We start from the raw sequence: 9428 nt of genomic DNA, 5'->3' as shown, positions 1-9428 counted from the left end.
ACCTGTGGGCGGTGGATGTGTGAAAGTATTTCGATGAATATGAGGCAATCTCGTGATAGAGCCTTAATTATGAACGAGAAGTTGTAACATGTGAGCAAAATAGTATGGCACAACATAACATGCACCTGCGGTTGCTATTGACTGTCGCTTGTTTATGCAATGAAGGCATTACCGTACATCAAAGGGGCCTGTTGTTCCGACAAACAGGTTCTAGGTAAAGACTGTTCACTGTCCCTCTTTGTATTGATTATAGGTGGAATAAGGCTTGCCCCCTAACGTGTTCCTAATAAAAGGTTGGAAAATGTATGTAATTTATGATAACACTGTTATGATTGGCATGCCGTATAATAATTATTGGTTTATTTGAACCTGTATTTATCTTTGTTATTCTGAAATTTCTGAGCTCATCTTTAATTTTCTTTATTTTTCTTAACGTATTTTTCTCAATTGTTAGTCAGATTTGAGAACTGAACAAATGGTTCTTTGGAGAATGACTTGTCTGTCGTTAGGTAGAATATTCCGATAGGAGCCAATCAATTAGTGGAAGCCGAATGTGGAGGTCATATGTACACAGTGTAATTAAGTTCACGAGATCAAGTCAAAAACTATTGTCTTTCTTTTTATCCACCAAAGGTAGTGTGCTACCAAACTATACAATCCCATATGGCTTTTATACGTAAAGTGGTAGCTACGTGCAGACTGTGGCGGCGTGCGCGCCAAATATCTCGGTGTGGCACAAGCACTGTGGCAGGCTGGAGCAGTGCGGGGCAAGAGGGCAGGAGGTTCCAATGTCCTCTGGCCCCGCACTACTCCTGCCTGCCACGGTCTCAGCAGCAAGCACACTGAGATTTTCTTGCTGAGGCCAAAGCCCCTCTTCTGGACGCACTCGAATAGATGCTTCACCTGAGTTGGAGATGACAGGGCATAGCATCAGACAGCTGCAACTTGCAGCTGTCCGATGCTCTGCCGTGTCATCTCCAACTCTGCCGCCTGCAACATGATTGCTTATATGCCTGGCCATGAGCATGAAAATTTCACAACTAGCACGAGCTTGTCAAGTTGGTATTGCTGCAGCAATATCAACTTGACAAGCTCGTGTAATTTGCCATTTTCAGCTCCATCAAAATCAATGAGGTCATCAAGGAAATGCTCTTTTATCAACTTTTTGAGCGATGGAGTAGCTGATCTGAAGTTTTGTCCACAATCAATCTGTAATTTGAGCTTGGAGACAGCAACCATCTTCAACATCGACAGCAACCCGTTCATCCTTCGCCCCAGCAACCCGTTCATCCTTCGCACCAGCAACCCGTTCATCCTTCGCACCAGCAACCCGTTCATCCTTCGCCCCCAGCAACCCGTTCATCCTTCCGAATCAGCAACCCGTTCATCCTTCGCCCCCAGCAACCGTTCACCTTCCGAATCAGCAACCCGTTCATCCTTCCGAACGAGCAACCCGTTCATCCTTCCGAATGAGCAACCCGTTCATCCTTCCGAATGAGCAACCCGTTCATCCTTCCGAACCAGCAACCTTACCAATATCAACCAATGGAAGCATCTCGACAGCAATCCCTTCGATCTGAAAAGCAGCAAGACATCCTAGGTGATGTAGCAAAAGCATCATCTGACATGATTGAGGTGAGCACTTCTCAGGTTGAACAAGTAAACAAGGATTTGATCACAAGTGTTCCAAGTGTTAATTTATTGAATTTGTTGCCGGGAAAATTGGTTGAAATCCCGTTGAGTGTTGAGGATAGGAAACGGAGTGCATTAATTGATAGTGGGAGCTAGTGTGAATATTATAAAGAAGAGCATTTGTGACACGTGTGAAGGAGTTCTTGAAGAAAGGATCAAAAATGACATCACGGGTTTAGGAAGTGCCAAGGTAAAAACAATCGGTAGGACTAATTAGGAATGTGAAGCTTTGGGGTTAGGAAAATTTATTTGTGAATTTTATGTCCTTCCTGATCTTCTAACATTTGATATTGTTTTAGGTTTGCAATTTCTTCAATGTAGTGTCATAAATTTTAACATGTCTAAACGCATTGTTTCTACAGCCGATAGGAATGGAGGCAGCATTTCTTTTTATATTGATGAAGACGGCTGTATCACTCGTGTCATGCATGGAGATGTACCAGTTGTGGCTGCTATTGACACCGAATTGAAATGGCTTCAGAGTTACTTATGTGCCTGTTTCTGTTGATATTGTTTCATGTGGTAGCGAGCAAGAAAATGTTGCATATTATTATGAAGGAAAACCTAAAGAGTTCTAAATTAGAAAGCACTAGTGGCATAATAGGATTTGAGTCCCGAAGGTAATAGAGTAGTTGTGCAGTTTAGGAAAGGTACGTCGTCCAAGCAAGAACGAATTAAGAAAGGGGAGAGGTTAAGATTTGTTAGCACGTTAATATAAGTAGAGCCAGGAGAAGAATCTTTAGATATGTGGTCAGAAGAAAAGATACGCGATAAAATTAAGCTAGAAGATAACATCGATGAGGATCAAAGTCGTCTGTTGCTAGCATGTTGACCAAAACCCAGGCTACATTAAGCAAGAGCGATGTAGATATAGGCAGGGAGGGCTAAAGTAATTCCGCATAGAATAGAATTGAGCGAGAATGCACCAATTTGGGCAAAGGCCTAGGAAATTTTCAGAACCAGTTAATAGGGAAATAGACAGGCAGTGTTGAGTGTTGTTAGATTTAGATATAATAGAGAAAAGTGACTCGCCATGGAGTAGTCCCGTAGTGTCCGTTTTGAAGAAGCCAAGCCCCGGTAGTGTAGATACTGAAATATAAACAAAAAACTATGATTCAGTTTTAAACTGGTTTAATTGTCATAGCTTCCGTAACCTTTTGTTCTGTTCCTTGATTCTGGATGACGTATAAAGTAGCTACAACCTGAACATTTGATGAACTAATCTCACCCTTGCTACTATGCTTCACCTCCTTTTCAAGAATTTTCAGCAGTTCGTTGCCTGACTCATGACAGCAACTCCCGGGGTGCCCGTACAACTTCGCGCCCATACTGTGAATTTCAGTGTTCGATGCACGGGACGCCACATTGTTCAGCCTCGGTTAATTTACTGACTCTGATGGAGTAAAACTACTATTGGAAGCCCTGCCTGAAATACGGCCGGATACTTCGAAGTAACTCAAGCAAGGTAGTGTACGTCCTGGCGTTGGCATCGTCTGCTCTACGATGACTTCCTGCGTTTCTACGGCGGCTGTGACCACGACTTGTGCCCCAGCAATCTCTGGGCGGATGTGGACCAGCCACGGGGCCAGCCATGCATCAACTTTCATCGAAGGATTATTTGGTAAATTCAGGCACGTCACCCTTACCTCATGGGCATGGGGCATGCGGTTATGGAATGCTAAATACTGGTCCTTTTCACTTTAGACCCGAATAAAGAGCCCGTAATAATATTTATCTATTCAAGAATACCTTTGATTATTTTATCATTTCTTGGACAATTTCCTTTAAGATGTAGTTATTTATTTTGATTAAAAAACATGTGTTGAGCTTTTCGTCGACTCGGTAATCTTTCAGCTACGATGCTTGATCCTCTCAACCTTGTCTCTAGAGCGCCTTTTCCACATCGAGCCTTTTTAATTTCCGAATCATTTATGGCGCTTTATAACCCTCATTTCTTTCTAATTCTTCAGCATTAACGGGTTGGTGAACTTGGGAGCGAGTATGCGACTCCGTTGCCGTTTCACTTATTGTGAAGCGACTCGCTACCACAATTTCAGGGGGCAGCACAGAGCAAACTTGGGATTGATGGCATTTGTTGTCATCGTTATTCCTTCATTAAAGAAAAAATGCACCAACCATGGTTTGACTCGTGTTTTTGTTTGCCTTCGGATCCCCTTTAGTAACTTCTCGTTCTCAAAGTTTAGTTCAAAATTAGGATGTGCATAGATTATATGAAGCTCACAAGGAATTTAAAAGCAAAGAAAACGCCAAGAAAATACGTACTCCTTTGTCGACCGTTTGAAAGATTTTACCGATGTTCAGCACCTGACTATGGCTTCATTCGATGTGGAAAATTTGTTCACTAATATTCCTCTTGCAGAAACTATTGAAATCTGCCTCAACTCTTTGTTCAAGGATGTGAATTGATTTTATATTCTTGTCGTACCCCTAGGACTAAGTTGTTCATAACTAGTCCTGTTTATTTAGATATAATGTTAGGTCTTGTTTAGGTTTTATGTCTATCTTTGAATTTTGACCTTTAAAGTGATTGACTAATGATATAAGTACTTATATGAAGCTTAATTGGGAGGACCATTATAGAGAAGGTTCCTATGCCAAATTTAACATTTATACAGTGTTCATAATAGTACATTTTTCATCAAATTTAATCTTATGAACGGTTATTACTAAGTACCTTCAGATTATAGTAGCCGAACAAACGCCGCATTTAGCACGCCAACCTGTCGCTTTCAGTTCAAAACCTTATCTTTCGGTCTCAAAAAATAGCTGTATAGCGTTTCAGAAGAATAGCAGACGTTTGCTTCAATAACGTGTTAGTTTACAAAGATGACATACTGATTCTTGGCAAAACTTTCGAGGAGCATCTATTCTAGAGCTAGTAGAGAAAGTGCTTAACACCGTAGGTCAGAATGGTATGCAAGTGAAGAGCTCCAAATGTGAATTATTTAGGAGTGAGTTTAGTTTTCTAGGTCACGTCATAGGAGCAGAGGGGATTAAGAAGGCGCCAGAATACTTTGACAAAATTCGTAACTTTCCTAGACCGACTAATGTTACAGAATTGAGGCAGTTTTTATTGTCAGTTAATTTTGGGAGATTTCTATAAGATTGTTCTAGCTTAGCAAAACCTTTAACCGAACTGACAGGGGGTAACAAGAAAGATAAGCTGACAAGGAATACCGAGATGAGGCTGCATTCAATCAGTTGATGGAGAAACTGTTAAAGGAGGTGACTCTCTCGTTTCCCGATTATTCGGAAGGGGCAGCAACGAATGCTACAGCATTCGTTGACGCATCGGCTGTAGGGGCTGGAGGTTGATCAGTCAAACTGCAAGAAGGAAAGTGTAAAGTTATAGGTTATTCGTCAACTACATTTTTGCCAGTAGAAACAAGATATTAGACATTAGAAAGGGAATTAGTAGCTATTAGATGGGGTGTACAGAATTTTTCGCCGTTCATTGTCGGTACCAGATTCACTTTATATACAGAACACAAGCCTCTGTTATTTGCATAATGTGGCAATTACAAATGCTAGACTAATGCGCACGCTAAATGATTTATCACAATAGGACTTTGAAATAAAGTACCGACCAGGAGAAAAAATGAGATAGCTGATGCAATGCCCCGGGTTAGTAGCGCTCCCACTGCAGATGGTGAGGATTTGGAATTTGGAGATAGTTTACCTAGTGGATTTAGGGTGACGAAAATAAATGGGGGAAGAGATTCATTCTTTGTTGCGTTACTAATATGCCTGAATGACCTGAAATTCGATGTTGACAACCTAGATGTGCCTAAAAATGACTTGATACCTAGAGAGATATTAGTAGATGCACTTGCAGAAAACCCCGTTAAATTTAACGTCAAGAATATGTACAAAAGATATGAGGAAATCTTTTTAAGCCGTGCGTAGGAGGGGACAATTACCTAAGGGAGAGTTAATTAGTGTAGCTTGTGAATTATTCAAGATAGAAATATGGGTGCATCACGGTATGCAGTGGCCACTAGTTTACAGAAAAGTATTCTAACGAAGACCCTAAGATTCGTCTCCAGTGTACTTCAGTAATCCATTATAATCCCGTTACGTGCAGAATGAACAGTAGAAATTCAGCTAGTATAGTTGATAGTAATTTAGTTTATCTTGTGAACGGTGTAACTCAAGAAACTACCAGACAAGAAGTAGCACCTACCTGCAATGGCGAACCAGATACGGTTGAGGAGGTGTGGTCAACAGAAGGCAAGCACAATAATTCGTCTGTAGGAATTAGCTGCATATTAGAAGTAGAAAATAGGAAAATCTGTGCGTTGATCGATACTGGCTCGCAGGTATCACTAATAGGGCAAGGTACAGTACATTTTTTAGCAGAAAATAATCAGGGGTTAGAGTTCGGCGAAGTAGATAACAACGTAGTAGTAGGAATAGATAGTACAAAGACAATATTAAAGGGAGCAGTTAAGTTTGAGAGTAAAATAAACGGATTTGAAATGAATGAAAAGGTACCATTCGCTATTGTGAACGATGATGACCTGCCATGTTGTTGTTTGTTAAGAGCAAATTTTTTCATTGGGAATGAAATTAACTTAATTTGTAAAGGTTCATGTATTAATTTTAGGCGTAGGGACCAACAATATGTGACTTACGCCATAAGCAAATCTTGTCAGGATAAACCAATCCGTGCCAAGCGTGTAGGATTCCCCAGCTTGGCGCTAGCCGTTTCGACAGTAACTGACATTTCCAGCCCAGAACAATCTAGTGATGACGCTAACTCAGATGGAGAAGATAATATTGCTGTAATTTTTTTTTCACATGATAATGTTTAGTCCATTCAGCAATTTTCAGTTTCAGTTTGCAACAACCAGATTGTCGAGATTACCGGACACTCGCAATGTCCGCTTAAATGGTCTACGATTTAAACCCCAAACTTGAAAAGTGAAAATTGCTTCAAGTTGTTCATGACTCCAAATTCATCTTGTGAGTAACCTGAGCTTAATATTTTTATTTATTTTTGAACAACGGTTTAGGAATTTTTGGAAAAAGTTTATTTATCTATAGTTTCAGAAATCTTTCATCTGAAAAATACCCATTTTTAATGAGTTACAATTTTCATGTATTTTCAGCAATTAATTGTGTTCGCTTGATTGTGTTCGCGAGAAAACTCTCGCGAATCACAATTCGCGAGAAAACTCGCGAATTGTGTTCGCTTAGTTTTCTTACAAGGAAAACTTGTTTATACTCAATTCCTTGTAAATTCTTCGCAAGATGGCGGCGTAAAAGCATTTTGAAGAACAAATAACTTCCTTCAAAGCTGGCAGCCTCGCTAAACATTTGTTAACTTCAGAGTAAACATCCTCTGAACCAGTTATCCTCAATATAATTAATTGAAAGTTTAATCTTTTCCTTTCTATTAAATGACTGTTGTTTTCAGTTAATAATATTTGGATTTCAGAGTTGGGTGACAAATTCATATTGAATGCAATTTCATTTTTGTCCAGATTTACAACCGAAATTTTTATATCGTAATAAATTGCAGCGCAAAGGTTGGCCTCGGAAGCTTTATTTATTCATTTTACTGTTAATAAATGTACATTGTGACATAAGCAATAGGATTTCATTGAGCTTTCCGAAATATTCCAATCTTAATAACCGGTCAACAACAACCTCAACTTTTTACGATGTTAACCAATGTTTTCCGTTGTCGTGATTATTTATGCAGTAAGAGAATGTGTAAGGTCGTAATTATATTAGATTATCAATTTCATAATTTTTAATTGCAGCCATTTGCGGTCAAATAATTAATATAACCAGACGCCTTATTACGCAGTAAGTTCAGCTCATACATTTTGGTGTTTTATTATTATAATCATACTCATGAATTAATTTATTGTTAACAATCAATTAATTAAATAATCAATATAACCAGACGCAGTATTACGCAATAGTTCCACACTTATAATCTAAATTTTTTTAAACAATGAAGCCCACCTGTAAATTTATACATACGGCCAAAAATTCTTTTAACATTATCGTCTAAGCAAATATTTCTAAAACCCTCCAACTCAAGCAAAATTCCAGGCATGCGGAGAAAATTTTAAAGCTATTTTATACGATATTGACATCGTTAAAAATCAGGCCAACAGAAATTTGATGGACCACCTGAAATAACAATTTAGAATTTAGCCTGAATTTCCTGAGAATTTAACATGGTTATTCGAACGCTACACCAGTTGTTGTCATCAAAGTAAGGTCAAATTGTAAATATTGTTGTTTTAATTGATGTTCAGTATTGCAGTGATTCGGTGCTTCCTAATTGTGTAACTAATTTGAAATTAATAATTTAATTTAAGATGTTGCAAAAAAAACTCAAACTCTTGGGGAATTTTTTTTATGTTTTTTGGAGCTAAGTTTGATGAATGGTTAGTGGAATTTCTTAAAACCTCTCCAAGAGCCATTTTGAAACAGTCTGGACCGAAAATTTCTCCGTATCATGCACCCTGCGTCTTCATTTCCAACATATTCAAATGTGCCTCATATTGCCTCTGTTGAATTAAAGGTCAGAAATATTCATCTAAAAGGTTTCTAGCAGCTAAGAGAAAGCCATGATTTCGCCAAGATATATGAAGGCTTCACGTTATTTTTCTTTCAATCAATCTAAGGGTCAAAAAGATTATGCATCTATATTCAATAAAACAAACCTCATGATTACACCAAGAAATAACCTTGTACGAAAATCCAAGCTCGGGTTTTATGTCGAGGGAAACATATTTTTCGCACGAGCTCAAGCTCTGTTAGCTTCATAGAAGGAAGTCCCTGTAAATTGGGAGATCTCAATTCCAAATATATGCAAATTAAGTTGCAGCCGGTCGAGAAAAGCGGCCAACATGCAGTTAGAATTTTAACTCATGTTCGCTCGTCTTTTTTTTCCACGATTTCTCTTCGATTGAAAGGCTCTGTGGTCATCAATCGCATCAATTTATTCTGATGAATTTTTCCCACTGAATTTGCATTTACAAAAGGGTATGCGTTGGCTCTGGCTAAATAATGCAAGCAATGTTTTTTATTGAAACTTATATATGAAACCTTGGCATGAACTTTGATTTGCATAGGCTTTTAAATGTTTTTTTTTTCGTTTGATATTTAAATGATATTTTTTTCAAAGTCAGTATAGTTTTCCGAACACAGCTTTCCTTTGTGTCTTTAAAAGATTTTCGCATTTAGGAAAAAGGGAGCGCTGAGTATTTGATGTTTAATTTTTTTAGTCATTAATTGCTTGAATGAAAATTCAATAATTTCATTGAACGGAAACTTTGGAATTTGACTTTTTTAATTTGTCGTAAAAACTTATATTCGCAGGGATATTCTACTAGAAAATAATACAATCAATGCTTGAATGTCATTTTTTCAATACTGCAATACAGATAAAACCTGTAAATATTGCACTCTTGGCTGCATGATGGCAGAAAGCTCGCCGTATTCCATGAATGTTAACGAGAATGCCTGATGAACGAGAGCTGAACCAACCGGAAAGTGCATGCTCCTTCTATGGAGCTAATCCAATAACTTCCGATAGAGTTTAGCGAAAAAAGTAGCAACGCAGGACTCGTAAACAAGAATCACGCGTCCTTAATCGGCAATCGATACCGGGCATCTGGAGCGCAAAGCCTCATAAAGTTCACTTGCAGGCACTCACTGAAGACTTAAACGCATTCAACGACCCTAGGGCT

The 9428-nt window shown here is 38.6% G+C and overlaps 1 long non-coding RNA gene across 1 annotated transcript; it reads left to right on the top strand.

Annotated features, from left to right (window-relative positions):
* The first annotated feature begins 2788 nt into the window (after positions 1-2788).
* LOC125178019 lies at positions 2789-3836 on the top strand. Its single transcript, XR_007156753.1, has 2 exons — positions 2789-3313; positions 3663-3836. It is a non-coding gene; the product is annotated as an uncharacterized LOC125178019 (long non-coding RNA).
* Positions 3837-9428: the final 5592 nt, after the last annotated feature.

This window comes from Hyalella azteca, unplaced genomic scaffold (genome assembly GCF_000764305.2).
Source record: "Hyalella azteca isolate HAZT.00-mixed unplaced genomic scaffold, Hazt_2.0.2 contig6498, whole genome shotgun sequence".
Lineage (NCBI taxonomy): Eukaryota > Metazoa > Arthropoda > Malacostraca > Amphipoda > Hyalellidae > Hyalella > Hyalella azteca.
Note: the sequence above shows the minus strand (reverse complement) of the source record. Positions and strands in the feature narration are given on the sequence as shown.